The sequence below is a fragment of the Chinchilla lanigera genome, unplaced genomic scaffold, assembly GCF_000276665.1.
Source record: "Chinchilla lanigera isolate Chin_1 unplaced genomic scaffold, ChiLan1.0 scaffold00059, whole genome shotgun sequence".
In the NCBI taxonomy this organism is placed as follows: Eukaryota; Metazoa; Chordata; class Mammalia; order Rodentia; family Chinchillidae; genus Chinchilla; species Chinchilla lanigera.
In genome coordinates, this window is record NW_004955460.1 from 4,723,380 (window position 1) to 4,743,950 (window position 20,571).

At 41.7% G+C, this 20,571-nt stretch overlaps 1 protein-coding gene across 3 annotated transcripts in view; it reads left to right on the top strand.

Annotated features, from left to right (window-relative positions):
• Positions 1–20,571, top strand: part of Vps41 (vacuolar protein sorting 41 homolog (S. cerevisiae)) — a 193,285-nt gene that overhangs the window by 167,510 nt on the left and 5,204 nt on the right. Inside the window, exon 30 of one of the 3 annotated variants that reach the window (XM_013521234.1) lies at positions 11,303–11,536. The exons of the other annotated variants lie outside the window; for them this stretch is intronic. The gene's annotated coding sequence lies outside the window, so the exon portion shown is untranslated. Of the gene's footprint in view, positions 1–11,302; positions 11,537–20,571 lie in introns of those variants that run through there. 3 annotated transcript variants of the gene reach the window in all.

Below are 20,571 nucleotides of genomic sequence, written 5' to 3' on the forward strand. Positions count from 1 at the left end.
CAGTCTGTGAGGCTGAGGCAGGAAGATCTGAAGTTTGAACCCATCCTGGGCAACTTTGTGTGTAAAGAACTTTGTTCAGAGTTGAAACAGGAAAATCTTTTCAGCTTTTACTGTTTTTATTTTTGGTTTTTTGAGACAGGCTCTCCCTATAGAGTCCAGGCTGGTCTCAAACTTCTGATCCTCATGCCCCAGCCTCCCTAGTGCTGGGATTACAAGTGTATGCCACCACACTTGATCAGTATGTATTTGTTGAATTAAATACACCCAGAGAAACTGATACACCTTTGCTAAGGGCTACCCTTTCTACTCTCACTTTGAAAACTCAAGATCAAAGCCAGACAATGGAAGAATGATTTGGTCTAGTGGATATCCCCAAAATGTTCATGAAATTGGCAGTTTCTCAAGTGGTGGGACATTCTGATACACTGTTTAGTAGACCCACAAAGGGATTAAATTATTGCTTGATCTTTAGCTTGATTTCTTTCTCACATCTCAATAGCAGTTTAAGTCCTTTCTGAAATATCTTGGATTCTCTGCTACATAACCTTTATATGACCCTATATTCATGGTTGCACCCCAATACCATTAGGGTACTCCTTCAAGATCACTGGAAACATACTAGATTGTAGTTTTCATCCCAAAGAACCTACCATTTATTATATTCATTTAATATAGAAAAATGACTTTAATAACCTCAGCAACCTGGTCACTGGCAGTATCCATGAATAAGGTTTTATAAATATAATTTTTCTCTGTGGCCATGAAAATATCAAAACTTCATTTTCTTAGTAGTAAATGGTGGAGTTCCTTAATGGAGAAGACATACTGACCTCAAGAAACTTGAGCTAAGATTTTTTTTTTCCCAGAAATGTATTTACAGTCTATCTAAGACACAGCTCACAGCAAAAAAAAAAAAAAAAAAACTTTTCCCAGTGGCTCCAGAGGATTCTCTGTATGCACTGTGACTGGGCCAGTTGGGTCTTACGCTCTACTTGGGGCCCCTGGGTGAAAGTCAGTCCCATCCAAACCACCAAAATAGAGAGTAGAAAGGAGGCTGGCATAGAATACAGAGGTACAGTGAATATTTTAATTTTTAGTACACTTATCTCACACAGACCTCTTTACTAAAAGAAAAGAAAAGCTTCCCCACAATTATTCCCTGATATTTCTACATGCCCACATTTATAAGTCTATTGTGTTTTGTGTACAGTATGGGCAGTAGGGTTAAAGGCTGGGTAAGGCAAGCTGTCCCTTAAAGAAACAAATTAGTTTCTCTCAGCCAGGAAATAAGAAAAGAGAAAGCCCTATAATGCTTTTCAAGCAGAGGAGCACAGGGAAGTTGTGACAAAGATGTTCTTAAAAAGCAAAAGGAAATGGGAGGGAGGCTGGAGAGGGAGGCAGGAAGAAGGGATGAGGGAGGCCCAAGCTAATGAGCTGGAGTCCCTGTCAGACACAGCTTCCGTCTTGCCCTGAGACATTTGCAGTCAGTGTGGGTGTGTCAAAGCCATGCTCCTGTCACAGGGATGGGAGGGCTTGGAAGATGCTGGTGGGGCTGTCTCTACTCCAGCCTCTATCACAGTGTCACAGGCAGCCAGCCGCAAATAGAGAGCTACTAACAACTGCCACACTATTTCGAGCCAAATACTGGAAGATTTTCTCTTTCTCCTACCTTCTGATCTCCCAGGAGTGTTTTTATTGCTACATATAAGACTCTGACTGGAAAGGAAGCCTGAGAAATGTAGTTTATAGATTCCACATCCAACAGAATGAGCTACAGAATGGTAGATGTGAGGCTGAGAGATAACTATATAATGGTAGATGTGAGGCTGAGGCTGAGGCAAATAACTATACCAACAATTAAGTCAATCTAAAGCAATAATTAAAAAACAGGTAATCCATTGTTATGGTTTGTGTCTGGATGTCCTCCTAAAGCCACATGCAGTCATGGGGCAGGCTTCTAGAGTTATGACTGATTCATGGTCCAGTGCTGGAATTATGGATGAGTGCTACACTTGCCCTGGGGCAGGTAGTTTGCATGCAATGTAAGGGAGGGGAAGAGGTTTGCTCTTCCAGCTGCTGCTCCTCCCTTTTTCTCTTGTTGCCTTTGCAGTCTTCTGCTGCCATGAACTGTTGCCCTCTGCCATGTGCCACTCTGCCTTGGAGCCAGCTGAGTATTGACTGAAACCTCCACAAACTGTAAGCTAAATAAACCTGTCCTTCCTGATTTCTGGGTGTCAGGTATTTTGTCTCAGCAATGAGAGAAAAGTAACCAAGACATCCATCAAATGTTAAATGAGCATATAAACAAATAACAACCCAGATATGGACAGCAGAAAACTGCCTGAGGCTAGTTTCAAAAAGATACACATAAATTATACATTTGTTCTTTCATTTAGCAAGCATTCAATCACCTATTATCCATGAGACAAAAAGGGTAGAAGAGACCAAATATAGTAAGGAGCAGGTTATGTGAGAGACGAAAATGCCTGTCACTGTCTGTAGGGGACTAGCCCAGAGGAATGAATTGTCAGAGTTCAGAAAAGACCTATGGGGCACAAGTCTTGTAGGCCCTGAACTCGCAGTGCTGAAAACAGCAAGAAGTTCAGATTAGGAAAGCAAACTAGATTTGGCCATTCCTTCCCCCTGCCTGATAAAGTGCTTAGATGAATCTAAAGAATGTTGTGTAGCGGACCTTTTTTCTTCTTGACACAATTGCTCATTAAAGCTGTTTTCCCCCTGTATTTTCTTTCAATAAAAGCCAGAGCATTCTCGGTTCAGGACTACTCCCTTGAGACTCCCTCATGCTGGGTGTTCTCTTCAGGATAGTCCCTCTGTGTCTCTCAGTGTTTGGACCAAGTCTGGTCTCTGAGTAATCTTTCATCCTCTGTGCCACCACAGTCAAACACTGGCAACTGTCAGTTATTTTCTTCATCACTGTGACACGATACCCAACACTCACAAATTAAGGGAGGAAAGGTTTATTGCTTGGCTCACAGTTTGTAGAGGTTCCAGTCCATAGTCCATTGGCTCCAAGGCAGGTGGCATGCCAGTGGGGAAGGGAGGCATATGAGAATGAAGGGAGGAGCAGAAAGAGATAAGCCCTTCCAGGGCATAACCCTAGTTACTGACCATACTGACCAGATCCCACCTCCAAACTGCAAGTCAGCTATAAGTCTATCAGTGGAATAATCCACAGATGATTATCACACTCCCATAAAGTAATCACTCCCCAAAAGCCCCATATGAGTACATGAGGCTTTGAGGGGACATTTAGATATAAAAACCATAACATTCCACCCCTGGCCCCTAAAAGACTCATGAGCATACCTTTATGCAAAATAAATTTCATCTATTGCTAAGAGTTGCCAAGTTTTAGCACTGTTCAAAAGTTCAAGTACAAAGTTTCCTCTGAGATTTGAAGGCACACTCTTAGCTGTGATCACCTGTAAAAATCAAAAGAAAGTTAAACATTGCTGACAAAGGCACAGGGTAAACATTTCCATTCCAAAAAGGAGAAATAGGTGGATAGACAGGAATAGGACCAGAGCAAGACCAAAACTCAGTAGGGCAAACATTAAATCCTGTAGTTCTATCAGGGTAAACTGCGAGATATGAACTCCAAAGGGTTGGGGTGGCCAGCCTGTATGGCACTTGGGCCAGCTTTTCTTACTTCTTATGGCTTTCCCCAGACATTCCACATTCCTGGCTTTACCAACATCCGGGGTCTGCACTGCACCTTAGGTTTCACTCTCACAGCTTTATTCACTGCTTTTTCAGGGGCATGCTGCCTGGCCTCCCAGGCCTTCTTCTGAAATCTAGGTGGAAGCCTTCATGGCCCTACAACTCTTTCATTCTGCATGCATGTAAAACTCACACCATATGGGTGATGCCAAGATCTAATACCAACTGGAGCAGTATCTGGGCCCTTTTGTATCTTGCTAATGGTTGCAGAGTCCTCTTAGTGCCTACATGGCTGAGCACTGGAAACTGGATCCAAGGGAATCAATTCTCTAGGCAACCTTTTCTGAGTGTTCTGGGGCTCTCAAAGCAAAATCTTTCAGCCTTGTACCCTTGAGCCTGCAAAGGAAAGGGTCTTACAGTTTCCCTCAGGATGCCCTGAAGCCATTTTTCCTACTTTCCTGCTGTAAAGTGTGAAGATTCTTTTTAATGCTTATATTTTCAGCAACTAAACTCTCCTGTGCTCCAAATTTGTGGGTTCCTTTACCTGAGCTTCCTTTTTGGGCAAGATCAAAACTTTTTAACATGTTCATAATGGGGCTGTAATACATATGTGTCACTGCCAAGTGGCTTGAACCACTGGTGGTACATGCATGACCTTCCCATCAGGTGTCTCTTTATTCATTTTATTAGTAAAAAGACTGATAAAAGTGATTACCTATATTTGTACCACCAGTGGCACAATCCATCCAATGGGACAGGGCACACTTCTTTCTTCTTTCCCTTTATATTCCATCCAGGTAATAAGCCTATTGGTTGGTGCCACCCACATGACAAGAGAAAAGAAAGTGGTTCTCCTTCAGTTTGCAGCTTACTAGTCAATCATTCAGACACACGCGGAACTGTGCTCCATTAAACTGCTAGGCCCATGGTGGTGAACCTGTGGCATGTGTGCCACAGTGAACACACAGAGCTCTCTCTGAAATAATGTCACAATTTGTGTGAATTGCTTTATCTAGACTAAAACCTCAGTGTTCAGGTTTAATTCCAGTGTTGGTGCTTTGCAATACATACATGGGTTTGGGGTTGCAGTTTGGGCACTTGGTCTGTAAAAGTTTCACCATCACTGTGTTAGGTTTTTCTTAGTCCCTCCAAGTTGACACCCCAATTAACTATCACAGTCACATTATGGAAGTACAAAATATGGGTGGGAGAAGTTAAAGGGACAAATCAGGAGGGATGTGACAACCATGCAGAAGAATATGGATTTTGGTCCTAAGAAGAACGTGGAGTGGGAAGGGAAGTCATTGGAGAATGTCAGGCAGGGAATGACATGATCAAACCTATGTTCTGGAGAGATCACTTTAACTGCCATGGAGAAAGTATTTAGAGGGACCAGACCAGATAATGTCCCCTTTCCATGAAGTTACTGGTAACTATACAGGCATGACACAGGCTGTGGGGACTTAGGCCTTCTTTGTGTCAATCAAAGCAGTCTGTCATAGGAAACTACCCACCTCACGCATGAATTTGGCTCCACAAAAAGAATTGGAATCCCCCTCAATCCAACCCTCAAATATTTTAAAGATGTCATGCTTAAGAATATTTATATAGAATTCAGTATACTTAGCAAGGAACTTGGGTCTTTATGGACATTAAAGATACACATTACTTATGACATAGCATATTTACCAAATTCCAAGAAAAGAGATATAAACATCTGCTCTCATTCCTATCCCTACAACTCCATATTTCTACCAATTTAATCTGAGTTGTAATGAATTTATAAAGAAATAAAATGGAAAACGTGCTTTTATTATCAGTTCAAGTTAGTGTGAGAATTTTCAGAGTGGTCTACAATAGATGATGGAACAGCAGGGACCCCTGTGCATGCCACACCTGTTCTGAACATCTTAGGTGAGCACAAGAGTCCCAAGACACAATCTTTATATTCAGAGAACTAGTGCTCATGCTTAAAAGAATAATAGCCTTCTTTAGGCAGTAACTCTATGAGTCAGCTTTCCTATTGTTTGACACATATCTGACACCCATAATTTAAAGGAAGAGAGGTTTACTTGACTCACAGATTTGGAGGATTCAGTCCATAATCAGCAGGCTCCAAAATGGAAACATCATGGCAGAAAGGTGTGCTGGAACAAAGATGCCTAGTTCATGGTGGTCAGGAAGTAGAGCAGGGAAATGTTGCCAGAGAGGCAGGGGCAAGGACCAGATATAGACACTAATGTGCTTCCTTGACACAACCAGACACACTCAGAAGTGTGCAACATCAACCCTCTGGGAAGATCCCAAAGCCAATAACATTCATCCTCTACCTTAACTGCCATAGTAACACAAACATGCTTTGACTATAATACCAACCCAGCAAGAGAATCAGCAACACAGCTGTTACAAGTATCACTGGTACAGTTCCTGGGCAAGAGATATTGGGTTTCCCTTTGTTGGCTAAGAGAGTAGGTCCTGTGGGCCTGGCTTATGCTCAGGCAAGACTTTCTATGAGGTTGGAGAAGGACATGGCGATTAATAAACATTCCAAGGCCATGCTAGGGTAGGGTGGGAATATCTTTCTAGTTATCAGGCCCATAAGCTCTTGGCCAAGACAGATAAATCACTTTAAGGCAGTGGCTAAAGAAAGGATGAAAATCAGGAAGTTAAATAGCAAATGTGCAAACTAAGAGAGGCACCAGGGGATGAAGAGTGACAGCAGGAAACCAGAGACAAGGAAAGAGATGGGAGAGAATTAGCATTTTGAGAACTAATTCTGAAACAGCAGATTTCACAGTAGATTATATATTGTTACCATCTTTTAAAGTCATTTTATTGTGAAAATGTTCAGACATGGACCCAAAAATGTAATAAGCCTTCATGTACTCATTACCCCACTTTAAATGGTCTTCCTTCTGTATCTTTCCATCCCTCCCCGTACTATCAGATAATTGCAAAGCAAATCTTACATATATTATTTTGTTCATAAATATTTCATTATATATCAAGAAAAGGTAAAACTTTTAAACCAAAACTACATTGCCATTAGTATAACTAAATATATTGAGCCATTGGTCACATTAACCTGATCGCCTTTCCATTTCTTTTAGGTGATTTGCTCAAATCAGAAGCCAAACATATCATGTTTATATGTTTCTTAATTCTCTTTTAATTTATAGGGGTCTCTCCTTTTTTTCCTCCCACTTGGAATTTCTTTGTTTATAGTTTTTAACACAATTTCTTAATCATAAAAGCAATGCTATGGTTTTATTGAATAAAATTTGGAAAATGTCAAAATGCACAGTGGGATTGTTTATTTTTAAATCAACTCAGATCTCAATATCTAATAAAATCAGTATGTGAGTCATATTTCTTTTTTAAAGATATTTTTGAGTCTTATTTCTTACTAACACAATTCAAGGTAAATATTAAACAGAAGGAAATAAGAATGCATCTTAGGAGGAGATCTATCATTCCATCCTAGTCCACCCCCTGTTCTGTTTTAATTTTTAGATGTATCTTTGTTGTGTGAGGTCCTGATGACAACTTCTAGCTTCGGTGATATGCCCATTTCTAAGAGTCTGGAAACATACTGCAAAGTTACACTTTGGACAGCACCTACCCTTCAGAGCATCTCTATGGATTTGTGCTCTCATCAGCAGAATTTGAGAGCATGAACATAATCTTTAATGATTAACAGATATGGAATAGAAAAGATCAGTTGGAAAAGTCAAGGAAATTGCTATGATTTGTCCTCCTTAGGTGCATGTGCTAGAAACTTTGTCCTTGTGTAGAGATACTGAGAGGTGATGGAACCTTAAAGAGGTAGATCTTAGTGTAATGCAATGAGGTCATTGGGGGTGCTGCCATTGGGACGGACCCTTGTTAGTTCCTATAATAGTGAGTGGATGTAAGAAGAGTGACTCTGACCCCTGAATTCCTCTAGCTTCTTGCCTTGCATGTGATCCTTCTCTTTACCTTCTCCCCTACTTCTTCTGTCTTTGGTCTTGTTCACTCTCTGTCCTTCTCTCTCCTCACTGCCAGGATGTCATTTGCCATTTGTGAGGAAGGGAACCTTCACCAGAGGCTGAATCAATAGGTCCACCCAATTTTGGACTTTCAGCTCCAAAGCTGTGAGCTTAAAAGACCTCACTGCTTTATAAGATACCCAGTTTCTGGAGTCTTGTTACAGCAATAGAAAATGGACTAATACAGAAGATTTTTGGAATCTAGAAGTGTCAGAGAGAAGGAAAGAAGAGGATATCAGGAGAGGAAAGGACAAGAGGAAAGGCAGGGGACACCCTGTGAACAGTAGGAGGATGAGTCAGGGAAGAGCTGGACAGTCCATGAGGTGGAGACTGGTTCAAACCTCTGAATCAGACAGGAAGCTTGGTCTATTGAATATGGAGACACTAACAGTAAAAGAGAAACCTCTGTGCACAGGAGGAGGGTGAGGACAGTTGAAGACTTCTGTCAACACCGTCTGTTGGAATAGAGTTGTCTTGACAACCAAGAGTGGAAGCCCTTCCAGTGGGCTTGAAGCCAGTCAAGCCAGAGCCTTCCTGATGGCAAACCAATCTGCTGTTCTGTCTTCAAACATAGCTTTCTTTCAGGGCTTTTGTCCACCCCTCCTTGTTCCTGCTTGAACTTCTGATATAAAATTAATGTTCCAATTGCCCACCAAAAACTGTCTCCAAACCTTTTTCAGTTCTTGACCAGAACACATTGTTAACCACTTCCAGGGCACCAGCTTTTAATCTAGTTATGTTATGTCTACCTTGTGTTTGTGTCACTGTGCAGTTACACAAGAAGCTGAGGCTCAACCAGAAATGGTCTTTAATTTTGTAAATGCTGCAAAAAAAAAGCTAGCACAGTGTTAAGTCCAAAAGAGTACAAATAGATTGCCACATAAATCCTGCCTTCCAGAAGTTTAGAAATATCTCTAAATATCTAAAGTATATAAAGTAAAGTAACTAAGATCAACTTAGAGAAAGATAACACAAGACTGTCAAATAACAAGTAATAAATGAGCAAAAGATAGGAACAAGCAATTCACTGAAAATAAAAAATAGCAAAATGACAGTAAAAGCTCAACCTCACTAATACAGAAATGCAATGACATATGCCAAGTTTGTTGGCAAGACAACAAGGGACAAGTACATTTCTATACTATCAGTTGGAGGTATAAATTGGTCACAGTTCTTTTGGAAGGTAATTTAGCAACATTAGTTAAAATTCAAAATATACATGGCCTCACCCTAGGAATTCTACTTCTAGCTATCTGTCACAGAGGAGTTCTCTCCCTTGTGCATAAAAGGCATGACAAGTGACAGTCCTGTCAATTTCATTTGATAAAGGCCTGTGAAGCCAGAGTTCATGCTATGAAGTTCTAACAAACAACCCAAGTATTAGAATAGACCAAAGCATTACAAAGGGCAAACAAGCAAGTTATACAATAGTACATGCAAATTTCTCTACTTGCATAAAGCAAAGGACTCAAGTTCTTCACATACAAAAGTAGATGCATGTACATGTAGACAACACTGAAATAATAGAGTCAGCTACATAGAGGCTGGAGGGGAGGCATTGGGAGAACTAAGGAAGAGGGACTTTTTTCTTTGAGTGCTTTGTTTATATTTTTTTATAACAATATATTTATATGCTACTTGGATGACTAAAAAATAGCATTAAAATGTTACAAGGAACATCAGGAGGAGGATATAGTCATCCACGCTCATCTGTCTCTTCGACTCTTTCCTCTTTGAAAGTAAATATTCCTTATTAGCTTTAGATCTTCTATTTGATCATTGTTCTGGCCATGTTCTGTTTGACTAAGAAATGAAGCCATCTTGCCGATTCTTCCAGTTGTTCAATTCCAAGTTCATCCTGACCTGGAAAGAACTCTGTGTGAGTGACATTGGTTGGTGTATTTCTTAATGACACCAAAGCTATTATGTGACTCTGAACTCCTGCCTAATAAGGTTGAGTCCTGCCACCTTTAGAATGGATCTTCTAAGGCATTTTCTCAGAGCCAACTCAAGCTGTGCATTTACCAGATCATCAGGCTCGTGGGTGATGTACTTTTTTTTTAAGAAGGCGGCAAAACTTGGCTTGCTTTCTTTTGAAAGGCGTGATTTTATTTTCTCAATCTGTGCATCTTGTGGCAAGTGTTGGGATGTTGGGAAAATAGCTAAGATCGATGATTTAAAAATTAACCATTTTAAGTTAAAAGAGAAGGTAAATATCATATTGCAGCAGATTTTTCAAATAAAATAAAAAATTTGATCAGACAGGCAAGATCATGATATAAACCATGGTTTTATTTTCCTGAAAGAAATCTACTAACAATCTTTATTGATATTCTTACAAAAAAAAAATAGAAGAGGGAGGAGATAATGTCCCTTCCAGAATGCTGACAGATGTGATAGGTAACAATCTGCAGTAGTTTGAGGAACCTATTTGTGGTAGGTCCTGGGTTACAGCATGTGGTGAGGTGTGGAGGTGTCTAAAGTCTTCTGTCTGTTCCAGCTGCACAAATCTCATCTTGCTTTGTCCTTTTTCTGTACTTCACTCCTAAGTGCAGTCACTACCTCTGATAGCTATGTGAACAAAATGAACAAGATATAAATGGTGTTATGGTTTAGATCTAGAATGTCCCCCAAAGCCTCAAGTGTCCAGAAGAAGGTGATTGATCATGGGGTGCTGTTCCTATCAGAGGACTGATTCACTGAAGAGTCCAGAGCTGAATGTGTTGTTAATAGGTAGCACCTGGTTGGAGGTGGGTTCCTGGGATTGTAACCTGGAAGGATTGATCTCCCTCCTTGACTCCTCCCTCCTCTCTCTGCTTCCTGGCCAACATGACATGAGCAGCTCTCCGTCTTCCAAGCCCTTCCGCCTGGGAACCAGGGAACCATGGACTGAATCCTCAAAAAACCATAAGCCAAAATAAACGTCTCTTCCTGTAGGTTGTGGGTGTCAGGTGTGTCTCAGGAATGGGTAAATGACTGAGACAAATGGTCCATGGTGTTGTACTTGGAAAAATCTGTGATATAGGAAAAGCCCTTATTCATTGCCTTCTTCAAGTACTTCACGGGGAAGACAATTTAAAGAAAAGAGAAAAAAAGAAAGAATTACAAATAAACAGCCTCTACAATACAGTACATGTTATTTGTCACTACCAAAACAGTGTGGCAAGGTGACCAAGGCTCAGTCATAGATATATAAAGCACTTCAGCTTTGTTCTACCCAGATGTTCACATTAGGACCCATGCACCACACTTTAAGAAAGCCCAGGCAGTACATTTGAAGGAGCTCTGAATGAGCGGGTCCAGAGCACAGCCCAGGTAAAGTCCCAGCAGACAGTCTTAACTGTCACACGTGTGAGTGGCTCCCAATGTCACCCAGCTGAGACAGGCTGTGATGTCAAATCTAGTTTCTCACAGTAGCTGTCTCACAGAAGAACACAGGGTGACCTCTGGGTGAACCCGTGGTGCCATCCAGTCCATCGTCCTTGTTCTACCAAAGAGAAAATGGAGGCCAGAGTAAGGAAGCTGCTGACTCAGCCATACCCAGACAGACATGGACAAGATCACAAGATCTGACATTGGCTTTCCTTCCACAGGTCTTGGAGAACACTGCATGGAAACAGAAGCAGTAGTACTATGTCCCTGTCCATTACTTGGAGTGGACACAGACAGCTGCATGTTCGTTGCTGCTCCAGCGTGACAGTGCTAAGAACAGCACATTGCTCTGACTCTTGTTTGCATAAGGATGGGCACTGTGCACATTTTATCGTCAGTTCTGTCTGTAGACATACAAAATTTATTGAGTGAAATAAAACTCTCCTGACCTTTCATATCATCTCTCTACTCTTTATTGAGAAGTATGAGATAGGATATGATTAAACAAGCAGATTAGAATGCTCTGACATAGGTCTCATCTTTACTTAGGTGCAACTTTTCCAAAGTTACAAAAACCTTGATGAGCCATGGCTTTCCCTCTGTAAAGTGGGATTTGTTGAGTTAAGCATGCTGGGGCATGATTACAATCCCGACAATCTAGAAGGCTGAGGCAGGCAGATTATAAGTTTGAGCCCAGCCTGGGAAATTTAGAAATTTAGAGAAATCTTTTCTTAAATGAAAAAGTAAATAGGGCTGGGGATGTAGCTCTGTGTGAAGGCCCTAGGTACAATCTCCAGTACTGTAAACCAAAAGGTGGGGTGCTGATAATAACTACTTCCTATAGTTATCAAGAAGATGACAAAGCATTTAGAGCAATGAACGCACATAGTTATTGTTCATACATTAGCTATTACAATTTCTGGAGATACGAGAGATCACCTCTGGTGTGAGTAGTTCCCTAGCTTCATACAAGGTGTGGTGTCTCAGGGGAATTCTGCCTTGGCCTCCTTCCTTTCTAAAGCCCATGCCCAGGCAATCACCTCCACTCTCACAGTGCCAAGGATCATCTTTTGTTTCCCACTCAGTCTAAGTTCCTTGTCTTTAGCACAGACAGCTCTGCACACCTCCATACTCACCTAAGGATCTACTGATAAATCCACTTAGATGTTCCCTGGTCACTTCAAACTCACAATGGAAGGACATGGACTACAACAGATGATAACTAGAAGATAAAGGGCACTTGAAAGAGAGTCTGTTTCGGGAGGGAGAAGCCAGAGAGACTTTAATGTTTGCTGAAAAGTGCTGGGCAGAGGGAGTGGCTGAAGACACAAGGGGACAAAGGGACACACTGAGGGCTTGAGCAGGTGACAGTGAGGGCTGTCTGGAGGATGGCCAGAGGCAGTCCTGGGACATCTCTTCCATGCTGGACACCGTGGGGGATACAGATCACTGCTACAGTGAGCTATAGGAATGGGTGTCAGTTCTGCCCAGTGACCGCTGGTTTGAGAAAAGGAAGAGGATGCTGTTGGCTAGAAACAGAGGAGGGGAGAAGAGAGCAGGGGCTCTATTCATCATGAACATTTCCAAATGCTGCCCAAGAATGAAAGATGGGTAGGCTCACGAGGCTATGTGCAGTTCCCTGGAGGCCAAAGACCACAAGACCGTGCCCAGCCATCTGTGAGACAGTGAGACTGTGTCTGCAGTGCTTATTGGCCAGAGACTGGGAAACTGGAGTAGGGAGGGTCACTGGATCCAGGGGAAGGAAGCAGATGGCTCTAACTAGAGCCCATTGGCTCCTAGGAAGGCCAAACCTGTGGAGGTGGGGATGGGGCCAAAGAGGAGGTATAGAGGGAAGGGGCAGAGCTGGGCTGGTGGGAGAGAAGGCTATGCTCAAGAAATTGCATGCTGGGGTACAGTTTTCTGAGATAAATACCGGTGAAACCTTGGCTACGGATACCTGAAGGAAGGTCATTCAAGAGGACAAACTGAGGAACTGAAGCAAGGATATAGTTTTAGTCATTTACCTGGATGTCACAGGAAGGAGAAAGAGGAAGCCTGTACGCAGTAGCTTATAAAAGACATGGCGCCAAGGACAGCTATCGAGAGACAGGATAACCCGAGGTCTCACACCAAACAGCCCAATGATGATCTGAGGCCAGTGGCCCTACCGGGTAAAGAGCTTGAAGAATCCTCTTCCTGGCATGGAGGCCTCACTGAGTTACCTACATTGACAAGGATGCTGGGGAAAGTGGACCAGGAGGAGATGGACCAGGGTGTGAATGTAACATAAGGACTCACACTAGGATGCAGAGAAAAGCATCCACCACAGGGTGATGTTCTGACTTATGTCTTAGTTACTTTTCTCTCATTGCTCAGAAAAAAATACATGACACCCAAAGTTAAAAAGGCAAAAGGTTTCTTTAGCTCAGGTTGTAAAGGTTTCAGTCCATAATTACTGGTTCCAAGGTAGGATGGCATGGCAAAGGGGCATTGCAGAGGAGAACCAGTTCATGGCAAGCAAAAGATGGCAAAATCAAGCAAGCAAGGAAAAAGAGAAGCCTGTTTCTGTCCTTTATATTGTATCCAGGCTACTGGACTGATTAGTAACCACCAGTATCACAGACTCTAGATCCAGCCACCTCTGAAAAAGCCCTATCTATGACTGCATGAGGATTTGGGGGAACATCTAGACCAAAACCATTACAGCTCATATCTAGATGTATTCCCCAAAGCCACAGACCACCATAGGTGACGAGTTTTGAAGATTGCTTGGTTAGGGTATATGAATGTGGATTAAGGGTGTGATGCTGGGATTAAGATTATGATACTGGGGTTAAGGGAGTAGATAATGGAAGCTTCACCTTGGGTGTGGGTGGCATTAATCAGTAGACTTACATGGGTGGAATATAAAGGAAAGGCAAGCTTACTGCTGCTACTGCCTGCTACTTGCTGCCTTCTACCTGCCACACCATGAACTGTTTCTCCTCTGTGGTGATTCTCTGCAATGCCACCCTGCCTTGGAGCCATTCAACTATGGACTGAAACCTCTACAAACTGTGACCCGAAATACACCTTTTCTCCTTTAACTTGTGGGTGTTGGGTATTTTGTCTCTGCAACTAAATAAATAACTAAATAAATAAATAAATAAATAACTACAGGTGGGGTGCAAGAACTCCAGAAGGAAGACTTGGAGGGAGGAGAGCACGGGAAGGAGGAGGAGGAAGAAAGAGAGGGCGGGTGTAGTATTCTCTGAGGTGAGCAAAGCTGGGAGGCTCTGCCATCCTCCCTGTATAGTATCCATTTGGGCGGGTGCACTTGGGTGCAGAGGCTCTGGGTGACAGAGGTGTCACATGACATGACTCTATGAGTACAAGTCAATAAGAAGAAAATGTGTCATTTCTTTGGACATAGGCACAAAAGTGTCTCTTCCATTTGGAGGAAGCAGTTGAAAAAGAAAGAACATTTTTGTTCAAAAATAGCCTTATTTGGTCCAGTGAAGGAAAAAGTGGGAAAATGAAACAAAATGCACATTTATGCATGAGCAGAGTGCCTCCCATGTGGATTCATGGAGACAAAGCTTCCTCTGGGTGTGGCTTCACCACTGACTGACACATAGCTGCACAGATAGAGCCCAGGATGGGAGAAAAAAGTGGTAATAGTGGTCTAGCTTATAAACTGACTTATATATGCATAAACTTGCATGTCCCTTTAGGGTGATAGACCCAGTGTTGGAAAGAAAGCCCTCATTAAATTTCCATAAATGGCAGCCTGCTAAGTGGAGTGGTCACGAGTAACATTCAGGTGAGACCACCAATCTTCCTTCCATTTGGTCTCATTTTACTATTTAAAAACTAAATATCAAAGCATTTGTCTATCTCCTAACACTATTTTTCACAGAAACTTCAAATTGAAATAGATTTGCCATTTAGACCAATACCCTAGCCATAATTTTTGAAAGGAAACACAAATGTTTAATAAACACAGAGGTGTTAGTAAAACATAGCTGTTTTTTCTTCTAATTTTTCATTTTTATCCAATCACAAAAGTTATACAGGTTCATTAAAAATGAATTATTAAAAAATCATGCAAGTGCTACAATTACATTCAGTTATAAACACTGTTAATTCCTTAGAATAAGTTTTTCCTGAATATGTAAGGGATTTTCTGCCCAATAGTTACAGATTCTTGTTGTCCTGTCATTAAGGTTTAGATCTAAAATGTTCCCTCAAAATCTCTTGTACTCTTTTTTTATTTTAAAGTGAACAAAAGCAATGATACAGAGTTTCAAAACAAGATAGGAAATTAACAGTAGTTAATATATTGTATATTGTTAGCTTCAAAATAGTTGCTCAGATTACAAGATACAGGCATGCAAGATTGATCAAACAATATAAACACAAACTTTTCCCTTCAATGAACTAAAAGAAATTAGCAGTATAACTATCTTAGCTATCTTATGTGTATATATATATTTTTCTTTTCCCTTCCTTTTTTTCTACTTTTCCCCACCCCTGCTGTACTTTCCTTTTGGGCAGTTTTTTTTTTTTTTTCCCTTTCACAGTATCTATCATAGATTTTGGATCTTATTTACTCTTTCAGTTTCTTACACTAGGAAGACAATACAATGTTTACACATGTGGGTCTGATTTATTTCACTTATGAGTATGGGCTCTAGTGGCATCCATTTACCTATAAAAGCGTTAAGTTTCTCCTTGTTCATTGCTGAGTAGTACGCCACTGTGTAAAAGTACCACATCTTTTTTTATCCATTCCTCAGTTGATAGGTATTCGGGTTGTTTCCAAGATTTAGCTATGACAAATTATGCTGCTATAGACAGGTGCACATGTATTGCTGTATACAACGGATATCATACATGAAGTGGGACTTTTGGAAGGTGATCATGGGGGTGCTATACTCAGTGGATTCACCCAGGAATAAGTTTACAGCTTATTGTGCTATTAGAACACGGGTCTTTGGGATGTGACCCGGCTCCTCCCTTCTGTCTCCGCTTCCTGTGTCATGCTGTGAGCAGCTTTCCTCTGCCAAGTCCTTCCACCGTGTTCTTTCTGCCTGGAGCAGCGAAGCATGCACTAAACCCACTAAAGCCACGAGTCAAATAAACCTCTCCTCCTTTAACTAGCAGGTGTTTGGTATTTTGTCCCTGTAATGGGAAGGTGACTAATACACCTGTCTTTCTGTGCCACTGTTAAGTTACCAGTCATTGTTACTCAACCCAGCATCAATTCTCCAAGCAAAGCAATGTACTCATGACCTCAGGGTTCTACAGAAACCTCAGATAACAATGACTCCAAAAGATCTCCAGGTGCTTCTCTTACTTCTCTGTAAGTCAATGCTAAGATATGGCATCCTATCTGGCCTTTAGCAGGCCATATTACCTGCTCGGTAAATGAATGAAAAGGTTTCCTCTGCTTCCTGCCCTGCCTGTATTGCTTAAGGTAATGAAGCATGAGTGTTAATGCAGCATATTATGAGCGTTTAGTAATGGAGCATGTTTCTAAATGTAAAAGCAATCACTTTCAGTAAACCTAGCATATTAAAATGACATCCTCAGAATTTTTCTCTGGCCTAGAGTTTCTCAACAATGTTTTGTGAATCATCAGTCCCCCAACAAGCTCAGGAAACAAGGAATTCTAAGGTGGGACAAGCAGGAAATACTATAAACTTTCTTCTTTCTTTAGGAGAATCCAAAAAAAAAAAAAAAAGCTTATTGATATACTGAAAGTCCAGATGGTTCAGTAATAAGGACATGTGTACCATATCAACTTTAACTTTACAGAGGGTGAAAATGGGTGCTGGAGAGGTGATTTGACTTCTTCCAGCCAACTGGCTGACAAGTATCAGACCTGTGTCCCCCTGGGCTTTTCTTAGCTCCTGGGTCACAGCTCTTTCCATCCCCCCGTGGACTCCCATCCTGTCTGGGTTTCTGTCACTTTTACTGGACTCAAAGGGGAAGTTCTACATTTGGACCAATGGGACATTTTTAGCTCTAAATGGGCAGATTTTTTTTACAGAGCATGAGAAAGTCTGCGTAGTTCATTTGTGCCTTGAGGTCAGGGCTTGTGGTCAGGAGGTTCCTAAGCCAGTTGTTCTTAAGCATGGCCCATGGGAAGTACAATTCTGCCCAGGGGACGGTGCACATGGCCAAAGAAAAAGAACTTTCCATTTTCTCTGGCTGTGTAGGGGACGGCGACTCTTAGCATATCATTTTAAGATAGAATAATTCTGTCTTAATGCAAGTCTCAAAATGTGTCTTGAGAAACATCCCAGAGGGGTTGTAAAGAGTTAACTTTGCAGTCCTGGCTCAGCCCTGGAATGCTTCTCCAAAGACAAAGAAGGCCAGGGCCTAGATAACACCTATGAACTTGCCTGGTTTGTTTCATCCTTTCCCTGGCCCTACATAAACATTGTAACCATAAAGGAAATGTATGGTTATCTAAAGGGGGACATATAGAACAGAGTACAGAAAGTATATATCATTGTGGTTGGGCTCATGAGTGGAGCCTGAGCCGGCTACATGGCACAAGAAAAACAATGTGTGGCCAGAGCTACAACATGCCAATCTGTTACCATGGAAACCAAAAATGTATATAAGCTGGGAACAAAGGCAGGCCCCTCACCCACCTCCCAGATTGGCAAATGGAAGGAAGGGTGGCTAGCCTCAAATTAAAGCTCTGCTTGTTCTGAACAGAGTTTTTTCGGTTTCTTCTGGAACACAACCCGAATTCTGCTCATAAATAATCCCTCCCTCTTCAATACTTATAGCTACAACATAACATATAAAATGTCGTTTAGCCCAGCATGGTGGCATACGCCTACTATCTCAGCACTCTAGAAAACTGAGGCAGGAAGATTGCAAGTTCAAGCTTGACCTGAGGAGCTCGTAAGACCCCATTTCAAAATGAAAAAATAAGAGCTAGGGATATGCTTCAGGGTGAAGGTCACGGGTTCAAACCCTAGCACTGAAAAAAAAAAAAAAAGGTTACTGCCTTATTTGTTTCTAGATTTACAAAAATTTTCTGTTTTGTTTTCCTTTTATTTATTTATTTATTTATTTATTTTGATTTGTTTTGAGACAGTGTCTCACCACATACTGCAGGCTGGCCTTGAATTCACTTATGTAGCCCAGGCTGGCCTGGAACTCATGACGATCTTCCTGCCTCAGCCTCCCAAATGCTAGTATTACAGATGTGTGCCACCATGCCTGGCTTTTAAAATCAGGAGTTATTTCTAGTTTCATTTGTTTGCTTGCTTTTTCTTTCTAGGATCTCCATCTAAGGTAAATCTGTCACTCACAAGTGACTCTGAATCTTCTGAGCCCCTCTCTGGTTTTGGATAGTTCCCCACATGGAAAGCCTCATTTTTTGAAGACAATTTTTTAAAAACATAGCTTGACAATTCGATGCATCAGGAGATGGCTGGATTTAGGACCAGGATGGTCCCTTTCACAACCACACATTTACATGCAAAACCAGCCAGGCACCTATGCTGGACACGAAAGGCACAATCTGTCTTATTCTTTGTATTCAGTTGGCAGATTGCAGCCCATGCAGAGCTCACTGTACTGATGAAATGGTGAATAGTTTCTCCAGTTTTTCTCTCCAGGTCTTCTAATTAGTTTATAATGGTTAAATTTCCACAAAATTTGCTAGAGCTAACCCCTTTGTGGTCACACATGGCCACTCTCTCTGCTCAGCAGGAAAACCCTTTTTAATCTCTCTCTGCCCTCCCCACAGGACCTCATTTAAACATCTTCACCCTACCTATACCCTGGGAACACAAGCAAAGCTTCTGTCAGTGTCCCTAGGTCAGTCAGAATGTTCTAGAAAACGGAGAGCAGCTGGTAATCAAATACCAGCTGCCACGATTGGCCCCAAGGCACATTTCCCGTGTGTTCTGTGAAAAACTGTGCACTTTCTTTTGTCTTGAGTTTCATTATCCAGACCATTTCTATTATTCTAGCCTGGTACTTGTGGGATCAAGGGGAAAAAACAGATTGCTTAGAGAGACAGGAGGGCTAAGACTCATTCCACAGTGCTCAATTTTCAGTTAGGAAATATTCTTTAAAACCCTAAATCCTTAAAACAGTGTCTGCCTGGTCATGCAATCTCAACCATATTATGTGGGCTTCATGCTTTAGAAAAGTTTATTGCCTTCACTTCTGTTTCCTACCCAATAAAATGTGATCGCAACTGTGACTTTGAGTGAAAGGATACACTGTGATTAACTTTCATTAATGAAAAGCTTTGGAGGGGCTTATCCTTGCCATGACAGAGTGGTTGACATCTAATTCAGTCAACTCTAAAAGCTGAAAATGAAGACACCCTAGGCCTTATCATCAGAAAACAAACAACATGGTTGGGAGGAATTAGAGAGCAATCAAGGCAGTCAACACTTAGGCAGAGGAAGGAAATTCACACATACGAACTGGACTCCACCCACAGGTTTCTGCTCTCAGGATGTTGGTGTAGAGATTCAACACAAATGGAGGTTGGCACAGGCTTACCAAATTGGGGAGATCTAGACAACTATGGCAGAGAGTGATTGAGTTGCTGAGTTACTGGGGCAAAGGGACCCATAGTGAAAAGAATCCCCAATCTCCATGGGATTTGTCATTGAAGTGTAGAGAATAGCTAAGAGTCACATTGCAGAGTGAGACACCAGGAAGACGAGGACTCATACAGTCATTTTAGAGGCCACCACCAAGTCAAATAAATGTACTCTGTGGCCTTTAATCCTGATATGTCAACACTGGATTAAGAAATGCTCAGTAGCTTAATAAAAACACTGATGGGTGTGTCACATGTGGAGATGTAACCTTAGGTTCTCTTCCTAGCCCCTGGCCCTTTCCATTCTGGTGCAATTTCCCTACTCTGCTTCCTGGCTGCTATGAACTAAGCAGCTTGCCTCTGCCACACCCTCTCACCATGATGTTTCTACTTTGGAGCCTACTAACCATGGACCGAACCCTTTGAAACCATGGGCCAAATTAAACCTCTCCTCCTTTAAATTGTGGTTGTCAAGTAATTTGTCCAGCAACAGATAACTGACTAGTATACACCCCCAGTGACTTGAAGCTAAGGACCAAATCTACTAAACATGTGGGTGCTCAGACTGTAAAAATGGAGAGGTATGATTAACTCAAAATTTTGCAACCAAGGAAGAAGAAATGACAGAAACCTAAGGTATAGGACAACTAGAACAAATATAAAAAGAAATTCAAAGCCAGCATGGTGGCCCATGCCTGCAATCCCAGCACTCAGGAGGCTGAGCCAGGAGGATCATTTTGAGTTTGAGGCCAGCCTAGGTTACCAAGTGAGTTCAAGACCAGCCTGAACTGCATAGTGAGACCCTGTCTCAAAAAGACCAAAACAGAGAGAGAGAGAGAGAGAGAGAGAGAGAGAGAGAGAGAGAGAGAGAGAGAAAGAAAGAAAGAAAGAAAGAAAGAAAGAAAGAGAAAGAAAGAAAGA